Source organism: Quercus suber, unplaced genomic scaffold (genome assembly GCF_002906115.3).
Source record: "Quercus suber isolate HL8 unplaced genomic scaffold, Cork oak 2.0 scaffold_967, whole genome shotgun sequence".
Taxonomy (NCBI): domain Eukaryota; kingdom Viridiplantae; phylum Streptophyta; class Magnoliopsida; order Fagales; family Fagaceae; genus Quercus; species Quercus suber.
Genome location: NW_027070387.1, coordinates 166,391 through 180,134, shown reverse-complemented (window position 1 = coordinate 180,134; position 13,744 = coordinate 166,391). Strand labels below are relative to the sequence as shown.

At 35.5% G+C, this 13,744-nt stretch overlaps 1 pseudogene; it reads right to left on the bottom strand.

Annotated features, from left to right (window-relative positions):
• Positions 1-595: 595 nt before the first annotated feature.
• LOC136065434 (uncharacterized) lies at positions 596-13,012 on the bottom strand (annotated as a pseudogene).
• Between the last annotated feature and the right edge of the window lie 732 nt (positions 13,013-13,744).

Genomic DNA, 13,744 nt, shown 5'->3' with positions numbered 1-13,744 from the left:
GAAATATTTTCTTCATATAAATAGCAAATTCCTGCATTTTCAATAGGATATATGAAGTCATTGTGCAAATGTTGCCTATTTATTTCTTTCTTACTACTCTTTTCCTTTTCCAGCAGCACAAGTTTCTCTCTTAGAATGTTGCAAATGATGCACCAGTCAAGCAATTTGAATCTTGACATAAATAATCGTAACCACATATCTGTGTCAGTTGCACAGAGTGAGATTCTATCCAGGCTATTGAGGTTAACACAAAGTAAAATACCGAGCTTTAAAGAGCTTTACAGCAGGGACCACTAATTCAGCATACAGCTAACTAATCTGTGGCAATATTAGTATAATGCAACTGAGCCAGGCCAAAAATATTCGTCAGTTACAAATTAAGATTTTCGAAAAATAAATCAGGAAAGGAAAAAATCACATGTGAAGCTTGTTGTCAGTATCAATAGGATTTGACAGCTACAAATAGAGTATTGGATTCCTTAACTTACAAATTATGACAACCATAAGAATATGATTAAAAGAATCAACAAAAGTAAACAGAATTTTTTATCAGTAACCCCTCCTAAAATTATCCAGGAAGAGAAAAAGTACTGACCGGACATTACCATAAGAAGTATCTACTTGATCAGGACATGTACCAGTTTGCACTGGGTACTGTTCTGGTCCTTGTTCTGCTATCAGAAACTCTATTGCGGCATCAACATCACCATATACTTGTCCTAAAACCTCGGATGAGAACAACAAAAATAAGATAACACATCAAAACCTCCATGCAGTGCAAGGATACCATTGATCTCAAGTTTAAGGTATCAGCATTGAGATTTCCTCAAAAAAAAAAAAAGAAAAAAAAAAAAAGAAGATATAAGCATTGACAGAAAGTGGAGTTGTACAAAGAAAAAAGGGGGGGGGGGTGGGGAGGGAGGAAAACAGGCAGCCAATTATCACCTGTTTGACTTTTTCAGCATTTTCAAATCCACTTCCAGCCATTAGCATTTTTATGGATCCAGCATGAATATTATCCACACCAGTTCCTTCTTTAGACCTCCTTGCTGCAGCTTTTGGTTGATGGGCTAGCTGCTGCTGAAAGATCAGCATCCGCCTTTCACAAACTATAAATTATCAGGATATTGCACCAGTATATGTTCAAACTCATGTATAAATTGCGGTTGTAGTGATAAGCTGTATTTAGAAAAAAGGGGGGAAAATCTGTTGAAGAACAGTCTCAACACAGTCAACACAGTAATAAAGCTTCCACACACAATGTCTCACTTATGTCTTAAAGTCAATATGCATCGTTTCATTAATCTATGGAACGCACCGTTTTGGACTTAAGCTAAGGACTTAATTCATCAACACAGAGACAGTGTCGTGTGGCTGTGTGTTCAAATAGTCGTTACCTTTGGAGGGAAAGTAAGTTAGAGGAGCAGTTATAGTTCCAGAATTCATGGGAACTGATCTGTGAAATTAGGATCTTAAGCTATTCAGTCTTAGTGATGATACTACTGTATAAATAGAAGTATCCTTACTCAGATTATGTATTGAAGATTGTAAAATCATTCTCTTGGTTAATTGAATCTTCTTCAACCTCTTGGTTCTCTCTCTCTCTCTCTCTCTTCTCTCACTCTCTGTTTTCTTCTTTCTTTACTGTGTATTGAATTTCTTCATGGTATCAGAGCCGATTGTTAGTGAAGGAATGGCAACAACAACTTCAACAATGGCCTCTTTGTCAACATCTTCATCAACTTCCAATTTTTCTGTGAATATACTCAATCAACCACTTCTTCTTCTCTCCAATATGGCCAACATGATGACCATAAAGCTGGACAATACAAACTATATAGTCTGGAAACATCAGATTACAATGGTGCTCGAAACCTACTCTCTGTTTGAATTGATCGAAGAACCACAATTGGTTCCTGAGAAATTTCTCAAATATCTTTCTGGTTCATCTACTACTATGGTGAGTCCAGATTATTTGATATGCAAATCAAAGGAAAAGGCTTTATTAACATTCGTGAGCTCAACCTTGATTCCTTCCATTCTTGCACTCACTGTAGGGTGTTCTTCAGCCTTAGAAGTTTGGAAGGTCTTGGAGAACAGATTCTCCTCCATTTCAAGGTCACATGTGATGAACCTTAAAGGCGAGCTTCATAATCTCAAGAAAGGAGCTGAGTCTATGGATGTATATCTGCAGAAAATCAAGGTGGTTAGGGATAAGTTGCTAGCTGTGAGAGTAATTGTGGATGATGAAGAATTGCTTCACATTACTCTCAAAGGACTCCCTAAGGAGTATCATGCCTTCAGATCAGCTATAAGAACCAGGAGTACTCTTTTGAGTTTTGATGAACTCTCCACCATGCTCAATGTAGAGGAATAGTCTCTCAATGAAGGTTCTGAGGTAAAAGACATTATTTTTGCTATGATAGCAGCAACTACTCTAAAACCTAACAACAATGGGTTTAATCCTTCTCCCAATAGAGGAAGGGGAAGAGGTAGCTATAACAATCAAGGTGGCAGAGGTGGAAGAGGCTCATCTTACCAATCCTCTCAATTCAATCAATTTAATCAGTTTCATCAATCTCAGCCTAATTCTAATGGAGCTAGGTCAGAAAGACCAATTTGTCAGATCAGTTGGAAGGTTGGTCACTCAGCACTTGATTGCTACCACAAAATGGACTATGCTTACCAGGGAAAGCATCCTCCTACCAAGCTTGCAGCTATGGCTACAGCATCAAATGCTTATGTTACTCAAGATCAACCTTGGCTTGCTGATAGTGCTGCAATAGATCATATGACATCAAGTCTGCACCATCTAAACTTCCCCAAACCTTACCATGGTCAAGATCAAATTACTGTGGGCAATGGACAAAACCTCCCCATCACACACTTAGGTAATACTTCTCTTCCTCTTTCTCAATCCACACTCCACTTAAACAATGTTCTTAGAGTCCCCTCTATTGCATCCAATCTTGCCTCGGTTCATAAAATTTGTCATGACAATAAATGTTTCTGTTATTTTGATGAAAACATTATTTCAATTCAGGCTTTGGCCACGGGGAAAATACTTTACCAAGGCAGGAGTGAGGATGGTGTTTACCCAATTTATCCTCACAAGGCTGCACATCTCTCGTTGTCCTCAAAATCTTGTAATAGGGTGTCTAGTAGTTCTGTTTTCAATAAAACCCTTTGGCACTTAAGGCTTGGTCACCCTTCTGATCAAGTTCTTCATCATTTGTTTCCAAATGCCAAATTTCATTTCAATAAGTGTACTGCTGTTGAAAATTCTTGTACTCATTGTTTGTATGGAAAGATGCACAATTTACCCTTTCCTACTTCACAGTTTAATGCATTTAATCCGTTTGAACTCATTCATTCTGATCTATGGGGTCCTGCTCCAATGTGTTCAGTTAATGGTTTTAAATACTATGTCTTGTTCATTAATCATTACACCAGGTTTACCTGGATCTATTTGTTAAAATCTAAGTCAAAAGTCTTTACCAAGTTTGTTTATTTTAAAGCTATGATTGAGAACCAATTTTCTGCAAAAAAATCAAATTCTTTAGATCAGATGGAGGAGGTGAATACACCTCTACTGAATTTAAGACTTTCCTTTTACAAAATGGCATTATTCATCATCTTTCTTGTCCCTACACTCCCTAACAAAATGGACTGGTTGAGAGGAAGCATAGGCACCTCATTGAAACAACCATTACTCTTTTATCACAAGCCAAAATGCCTTCTTCCTATTGGTCTTATGCTGTCCTCACTGCTGTTACACCAATCAATTTGATGCCCACATCTGTACTTCACTTTCTTTCTCCTTGGTTTGTTCTGTATACTTCCTAACCTGATATCCCTTAATTAAAAGTGTTTGGGTGTGCATGCTATCCTAATCTTAGGACTTGCACTCCTCACAAACTGGCACCTAGAACCAAGGAATGTATATTTCTTGGTTATCCAGTAGGTACCAAAGGTTATCCGTGTCTTGATCTTGAAACTAAACACTTATATACCTCAAGACATGTTATCTTTGATGAATCAAAATTTCCCTTTTCTTCCATCACTGCTTCTCAGACCTCTACTACCCTATCTTCTGTCTTTCCTAATCCCACTTGGTTATCCAATCAATTATTTTTCCACTCTACTAATCACTCCTCCATTCTAGGCCCTCATCCTATCTCCTTTAACCTTTCCTCACCACCATCTTCCACACATGTCTCTCCATCCAATACCTCTCTTTCACATCTTGACCCTCTTGTTCCTAGTCCACAGTCTACCATTTTGACCTCAGCCCCTTTTGAGGCTGCTACTGATGCACTACATCTCTCAGTCCCTGCTACTGCATCTATCTCAACATTACAGCCTCCAGTTAACCAGCATTCTATGCAGACTAGATCTAAAAGTGGTATCTCTAAGCCTAAATCCAAGTTATGCTACAAGGTTGTCCTGGATTACACATTTACTGAGCCTTCTACATACAAGATTGCCAATCAATATCCCAAGTGGTGTGAAGTTATGGATGCTGAGTTCCAAGCTTTATAAAGACAGCAAACTTGGTCCTTAGTCCCAGCACCTCCCAATGTTAATCTTGTTGGCTACAAGTGGGTCTTCAAACTTAAACTGCACAGTGATGGCTCTATTTCAAGATACAAAGCCAGGTTGGTAGCTAAAGGGTTTCATCAACAAGCTGGGATTGATTATCATGAGACATTTAGTCCTATTATAAAACCTGCTACAGTAAGGCTTATTCTGGCTATTGCAGTGAGTTGCAATTAGAGTTTAAGGTAGCTTGATGTATCTAATGCCTTCTTGCATGGACTTCTTAAAGAGGATGTATACATGACTCAGCCTCCTGATTATGTAGACTTTCTTCATCCTTCCCATGTGTGCAAATTCCATAAATCCTTATATGGTCTCAAACAAGCTCCTAGAGCTTGGTTTGAGAGATTTACATTTCATCTTCTTCACTTGGGGTTCACTACTTCCATGGTTAACAGCTCCCTCTTCATTTTTCATTCTTCAGGAACTATCATTTACCTGTTACTCTATGTGGATGATATAATTGTTACAGGCAACAATTCTAACCAAATCTCTTCTTTCATTGCTGCCCTTAGTCATGTGTTTGAGCTTAAAGATTTAGGGCCTCTCAGCTACTTCTTGGGCAATCAAATTTCTCCCACTAAGTATGGCATCACTCTCACTCAGTCCAAATATGCTTTTGACATCTTGCACATGTTCAGTATGTCTAATTCTAAACCTGTCAAGACTCCTTACTGCCCAGCCACTCGTTTGGTTCCTCACACTGGTGTTGCTTTGTCTGATCCCACTGAGTACAAAAGTCTAGTGGGTGCTCTCCAGTACCTCACCTTCACCAGGCCTGATTTGGCCTTCAATGTTCAACAACTTTGCCAGTTTATGAGTAAGCCTACCTCTACACATCTGGATGCTGCAAAACGGGTTCTGAGATATGTTAGAGGCACCTTGAATCATGGCATTTGTTTCTCTCCAGGTCCCTTGACATTAACTGCCTTCTTTGATGCGGATTGGGCAGGGGACCCTATTGATAGACGCTCCACTACTGGCATATTGGTTTTTCTTGGTCCTAATCCAATTTCCTGGTCTACAAAGAAGCAATCCACTGTATCTCACTCCTCCACAGAGACTGAGTACAGGGCTTTGGCAACCTCTGCTGCTGAACTATCATGGCTTCGCATTCTTTTCAAGCAATTCAAGCTATTCCTTCCTTATGTGCTTGTTATCTGGTGTGATAACATTTCTGCTATTGCTCTCTCTGCAAATCTAGTGTTCCACTCCAGAACCAAGCATTTGGAAGTTGACTATCATTTCATACGCGAAAAGGTCCTTCGTAAGGATCTCTGTGTTGGTTTTATTTCAGGAAAAGACAATTTTGCGGATGTGTTTACCAAGCCTTTATTAGCTCCTCCATTCCTCCATATTCGTTCCAAACTTCTGGTGGATTCCTCCCCCATTCGTTTGAGGGGGGATGTTGAAGAACAGTCTCAACACAGTAATAAAGCTTCCACACACAATGTCTCACTTTTGTCTTAAAGTCAATACGCATCGTTTCATTAATCTATGGAACGCACCGTTTTGGACTTAAGCTAAGGACTTAATTCATCAACACAGAAACGGTGGCATGTGGCTGTGTGTTCAAATAGTCATTACCTTTGGAGGGAAAGTTAGAGGAGCAGTTATAGTTCCAGAATTCACAGGAACTGATCCGTGAAATTAGGATCTTAAGCTATTCAGTCTTAGTGATGATAGTACTGTATAAATAGAAGTATCCTTACTCAGATTATGTATTGAAGATTGTAAAATCATTCTCTTGGTTAATTGAATCTTCTTCAACCTCTTGGTTCTCTCTCTCTCTCTCTTCTCTCACTCTCTGTTTTCTTCTTTCTTTACTGTGTATTGAATTTCTTCAAAATCAAGCATAAACCTTGATAATGATTGGCCTAGCTGGACCATCACAAGGGTCTTCCTTTAACCGCACACTATTGTAATGTTCTTCATCATGATAAGATCCAAAAAACCAATTACATCTTATATTTCAGAACCAAAACAAGCAGCCATCTACTATAAGAGGAAGTGCTTATTTAATTTTAGTAATAACAGTATACCATAACTATAGGAAATGCAGAAGTGGATCCAAATCGAACTCCTGATATATCTCAAAGCATTAAAAACCTTGTAAATATTCCTACGTGTAAGGCTCATGACACCACCAAAGGAAAGTGGCTGCCAGGCCTTAAAACACCGTGCTGGTCATTTGTTGGCTGCCAAGTATAAGCGATGTCATTATTCCTTAATTCTCCTTTTCCTTCAACATAATGAGGTAGAGGCATCTGTAAGTTACCATTTGTTGGGATTTGCCAAGTCATTTTGAATTAGGTTTTCTTAATAAATTATACACATATTATTGTAACACAGTTTGGTTGATAACAAAATTTATCTTGGAATTCTTCCAATGGTTAGGTGCCGACTCCAGCCAACCTAGGTGCTAATTCCTAAAGGTTCTCTCCTGCTTGGTGATAACTCCTAGATTGTCTATCCTTTATTTTTTTGTTGTTTATTTTTTGATAAATTTTATTTTTCTGTTGTTTAATTTGTTGTTGCATCGTTTTGGTTTTGTCCAATGTCACGAGCATACTAGTAGCTGTTTCTGCAAAAGCATGCAGTGTTTGCGACCTGCAAATTATTTTCTGAAGTTGTCTTTCATCCCACAATATGGTCATAATAGGAATTCTGATAATGTATTGTATGGTCCTAGCAGTTGAAGATGCTATTTGTAGCCATATAAGTCTGGTTTAAGTCTCTTTTTCAGTTTATTTTTGTCATACTCAAAGCGACAAAAGCGTCATATCTTAAGATATTATCTAAATTTTGGAATACATTTAACTTCTACTTAATGGAGCCACACCCAAAACTAAGTAATGATCACAAAAGAGTAACCTTTTTATCTTTTAAAACAAGGTATTAAATTAGTGCCACTCTAGTATACCAGAGGTATTCATGATAAAAAATATATATATATATATATATATACATTATCACAGAAAGATAAGCTTATAATTGTTACAGCTTTCAAAGGAATACAAGTCATCAAATATTATAGAGTGAAACCCTTAGCGTTCTACTATAGAATGCAAACATTGAATGTAAAATTTGCTTATGATTTATATTGGAAGACTCAGCAGAACAAAATTTTTCACTGCTGCACCATCTTCAGACATTCTAAGATACTATTGAATCACAAAATAATATCATAAGTAACTTAACATCCATTTAAATGAAAGATTTAGTGACTTTAGGCTCCTAACTAACTTTATTCAATTAAGGTTAAGGTTTCTACTTGATCAAATTCCAATTGGTAGAAAATTGGTTAAATGATTAAATTCATCATTTTCTAATCACTTAAACTTTTGGTTCAATCGGTATTTTATCACCAATTATACCTCTTGCATATTTTCTTTCATTGATTCCAATCAGAAATATTTTAGATTCAAATTGACCAAAATCTTCAATACACCTACACCATATTGTCTTTGGCTTTTATGGGCATGTTTGTCTTATTCATACAGCCCATGTGTTTTCAGACTTCTGACTTTGAATGCCATGTGTAAAGGCATCTACTTAACTCTTGATGCCAAAAAAAAAAAAAATATATATATATATATATATTCTCGACCTCAGCTACTGTAAGGTAGGGTTAGATCATCCAGCTTACTTCTAAAACTTGTCGTTCAACAGTCCGTCCTTCTGCTGCAGTATGGCCACCTAAATAGGCAAGGTAACGCATAAGCAGTTTGGTGGTTTCTGTCTTACCAGCCCCACTTTCACCACTAACCAGAATAGAGTTGCTTTTCCCCTCATTAATCATTTCCCTGATTCAAAGTTAAGCAGTTCAGAAGACAAACTGCATCATCTTTTAAGTAGACAATGTGGAATGTAAAATAAACAAAAGTTTACCTATACGCAACATCAGCAATTGTAAAAACATGAGGGCTGAGTTCTCCAAATGGCGCTCCTTTGTAACGTTTCATCATGGAAGCATCATACAAGTGTGAGAGTCTTTGGAATGGATTGATAGCAATAAGAATGTTTCCAGTATAAGTCTGCCATTATGTCAAAAGTATTATAACAGAGCCACCCAAATCTGCATTTAATAATTCTCTTACAATAGTGAACATTAAAAGAAATAAAACTGAAACTGAATTAATCTTACATAAATTTCATTGATCTTAAATCTAGTTGCCAAATTATGCAGCACTCCAGGCTCATGCAAATTTTCTAGCTTAATCATGTCATCAACTCCACCTTCAGGATTTTCCATATCTTTGGGATGTAATTTTGACAAATTTGCAACAACCTGGTTGAAATCAAAGCAAGATGTAAAGAAAAAAGTCAGCTTACAAAATCAATAAAACACAAATACAATCTTTTAAGTAGACAATGTAGAATGTAAAATAAACAAAAGTTTACCTATACGCAACATCAGCAATTGTAAAAACATGAGGGCTGAGTTCTCCAAATGGCGCTCCTTTGTAACGTTTCATCATGGAAGCATCATACAAGTGTGAGAGTCTTTGGAATGGATTGATAGCAATAAGAATGTTTCCAGTATAAGTCTGCCATTATGTCAAAAGTATTATAACAGAGCCACCCAAATCTGCATTTAATAATTCTCTTACAGTAGTGAACATTAAAAGAAATAAAACTGAAACCGAGTTAATCTTAAATAAATTTCATTGATCTTGAATCTAGTTGCCAAATTATGCAGCACTCCAGGCTCATGCAAATATTCTAGCTTAATCATATCATCAACTCCACCTTCAGGATTTTCCATATCTTTGGGATGTAATTTTGACAAATTTGCAACAACCTGGTTGAAATCAAAGCAAGATGTAAAGAAAAAAGTCAGCTTACAAAATCAATAAAACACAAATACGGTAACAGGATGAAGACATAACACAAGGAGTCCCCTTTGCAGTGCAAACAAATAAAAAAAAAAATAGTAAAATTATGAAAATAAATACATTTCCTTTCAAAAACTCCTATAAGTTTAAAAAAAGCCTTATTAGTTACTGCAAGACACTAAAAACAATAAGGATTGGATGATAAAAAATCCTATAAGAACAGAATCGTGAAGAAGAATGAATATATTAAAACTAAGAAAACTATATGAATTAGAACTTCTCCATTCACTAACAAGATTAGGCTCACTAAGTCTTGTAAGAAATTTAAGAACATAGAGAGCTTTATTATATAAGGAATACATTTGAAGTGTCCATGTATCGCCAGCTAATAACATGGGCATAGAATTGTTACGGTATTTCCCTTATGATTAGTCCAGTAATTTAACACATTTTAGTCTTCTGGTGAAATCTTATAATCTTATTGTGAAATGAAAAGGTTACAAAAATATGTGTCTTACTCTTTAAGTTCCAAAATTTTGAATTTAGTCACAAAATTAATATAATAATAATAATAATAATAACTCCTAAATAGCTAGAAGGTCAGAAATCATGAAGCTACAAACATATTTATTAAACCCTCAACAACATGATTGATCAAACTAAATACCTCAATAGTATGTAAAACTGTGAAACTTTCAAAGAAATGAAAACTCAAATATTATTTACCTCTATAAGAAGAGAGTGACTTGTAGTGTCTGAATAATTGTAATTCTAGATTAAAGGTTATCAATGAGATAGTTGAGATGTTTCAAATGCCACAAGATTCTTAGTATCCAATAATCTTCATCCAGATTACGATTAGAACAAAGAAAAAGAAATGGAAAGAGAAATCTTTAGATGTCCTATATGCACAAAAAGAGTAATTTAACTTTCTAACATTGTTAAACTAATTGGATTTCAGAAAATTAGACCTGGCAATGACATGTTTCTAAATAGTTATAAGTACTACATAATATTTCCACATTGTCATGACCTTGTTTATTGTTCTTATTCAATCACATGAAAATAATGTGCCAATTAAAAAGCCACTTCAAGGAAAGATCCTTCACATAAGGTCATGATATTTGCAAACAATTTAAAGCTCATACTTCCAGGAAGATAAGGACATGCCTGGTCCTTCTCATATACTATAGCCTACTCTCTTGACATATAAAATAAACATACTGCAAGAAGATATTTGCAAGAAAATGTTTTCCGAATAGCCTATTCACTGGAAATGTGACGAGGTTTTCAACTATTTTTAATTCCTCTTTTACTCTATGTTCCCTTTTTTTTTTTTGGGAAATATTTGAAAACAGAAAATGACCACTCTAAAATTGAAAATGCGAAGGGAGTTCAAATCTCAAAAATTCTTGAATGCAGAGAATAACAGATTGGAAGAACATTGTAATCATAGAAAACTGAACTAGACGATCTTAAGATTGAATGCCTGTTAGCTTGGGAAGATTATTTAACATCTCATGAACTCAACTTACCGTCTTCCCGTTACTAGTTTGAATCTCAGCTTTCTCTCCATTTACATTTATTATTTGTCCATCAATCCAAACTAATTCTGGATCTCCAACCCAAACGTAAGAGCCAATAACAATGTTCTTTGGCATGCCCTGCAACAGTTGAAATTTACAATATTATACATGCTTAAGATCAAAGCTGATACACAAATATAAATTTTCTCATCATTTTTTTAGGGTAAGAATAGAACACACACACACAAGTAACATAATAGAAATTTGTGATATGCATATACAAATGCTAGCATTGGTGTGTGCCACAACATACATTGATGTTTACATTCGATAAAATGGAAGCTCAAGAGGGATTTCATGTTTTAGCTCATACATTTCCAGACAAGGAAACCATGCAGATAGAGATCTCAATGAGTATTAACAAGTTAGATATAGTTCATTCAAGATTTTATAGCAAAAGTTCAAACCTATAGTTGAAAAATAACCAAGCATAGATATCATTATGATCATTTTTTATTTATAACACTATCAATCTACTGAGAAATGAGAACCATATGGACATCCCTATACAATTGGCACTATTGTTAGCTGGCCCCAATATATTAATTTGAGTTCAGGGGATCTATATATTTCAAATATTTTCTACTTCAATGGGAGTTTTACTAGAATAGCATGCATAGAAAATGTTTGTAAATGTCATCACCCTTTTTTCTTTTGTAAATCCAGCAACCTGATGCTTTTTATTTCTGAATTTTCACAATTTGTTATGGACAAAAGTAACAGTGTCATAAAATTCAGAGACACCAAGGTTGTTAATTCAAATAAGCAGAATGTACCAGCGATGCGACATGTTCTGCACAAAGTGTATTCGTACATGAGCATATAGCAAATTAGCATAAGTCAACAATGTCATAGAAATGTATTTATCAAAGAAAAAAAAAAGTCATAGAAATGTAAAAAACTCCACCTGGTATTTCTATGTTTCAAAATTCTTCCAGCTAAAAAAGTTATCACAAAAAGATTTTGACAGAAGAAAATATGGTGCATAAATAGAAACTTTCATCATGTCAGGTATCAAAAGTTACATATACTCTCTTTGAGGTCACTAGTTAAGTTTCAGGAAGATTGGTCTCCCATGTTTTTGCTGAGTTCTATCACGTTTTCAGTTCAGTTCCTGAATAGTATTTTTACATTATAATACAATATATCAAGCTTATATTTTCCTACAAGTAATAAAGAGAGAAAGTACTTTGATGCACACTAGATGTGAACGCAGTATTAAGATTACAAGCTCCAATCATTATAAATGAAAAGAAAGGGAATCAATAAAATCTATAATAGAATGCCAATCACTAATGCCTATGGTTTGGGACCACTCAAACAATGATTTCAAAAAGCTAGTTTTAAACTCCACGACAGTTAACTTCCCATAATTGAGAATCTGATTATTGCTCAAAAGGAGACAACTCAGAACAATCAATAGAAAGTCCAATTATAATTAGAATAAATTCTCAGCCCCTCTATGCTTATTAGAGCTCAAAATCCACTAATTACTGCAGTCCATTTACTTATGGAAGAATAAATAACATATGGTTAATTGACTTATAAATAACAAATAGTTTTTCAGAAAATACTAAATATGGTTAAAAACACCATATAATGGAGAAAGGGTGTGAGATCAATTTTCTCAACAAAAAAGGGGGAAAAGTCATGAATAAAAGTTTTATTTCTTTCAAAATCCATGTACCATAATATATTCTACCACCATGCCGCGATACTTTTTATGTTCCTCCTCTTTGGTGCCTTCCAACTGATCTACAAGGGCCCTACAAATTAACAAGAGCAAACAACTTAAAACTACATTTAAAAGAAAAAGGTTTGCACACAAATATATTTTTGTTGGTCAAGACTAAGAGTCACCGATAGTGTACAAGAAAAGCTACCTATCAAAAAATATATATATATATATATATACACACACACACACATATACACAAGAGATGCTGAAAACTCTATGCGTGTGTGCAAACATAAAATGCAACCTTACAATATATCAAGTTAAAAATTTCAGAAGAAGAATTTCAATATATAGTGCACATATAAGCACTGACCTCTCGAGTTTGTTACTAAATATCATGCGTGATTTTAGGAGTGGTGTGTGCAAATAAATGATCGATAATGCTAGGCATAGAATAAACTGTCAGCTTTCAAACACTAAGTTTTTGTGCAACATTAAAATGACAACATAATATTTAGATGGAGAAACAAAGAGGGAACCATGCCACTTACTTAGGGACACCATAAAAAACCCTCGAAACACGTTCTCCTCAAGAAGTGGAGCGAAGACACCAGTGATGCCCACCAAGCAAACAGTGCTACAAATTAATGCAATTAATTAAAGCGGTCAATCCTAAACACTAAATGATAGCAATCGTTCATGTTAACGTGTATAGTGTTGTGGGCTTTAGGCCCAACTAGATTATTTGTATAGCACACATTCTTGTACTACACTCTTACTTGTACTACACTCATATGCCTCTTATATAAAGACACTCATATATATTCTTTCACCAAGAAATATAATACTATTACATTCAGTATTTCTAACATGGTATCAGAGCCACTGCTCTAACCTTTACTTAGCAATCTTGTCTTTATTGGTGTCACTCTATTCTCAACATCGCTTCCGCCATCACAACCGCTATCGCAGCCTTTCGCCGTAGAACCTTCAACGCCTTTCAGCCATCGTCCTTGGGTTCCGGACCTGCAACTGCCATCGTT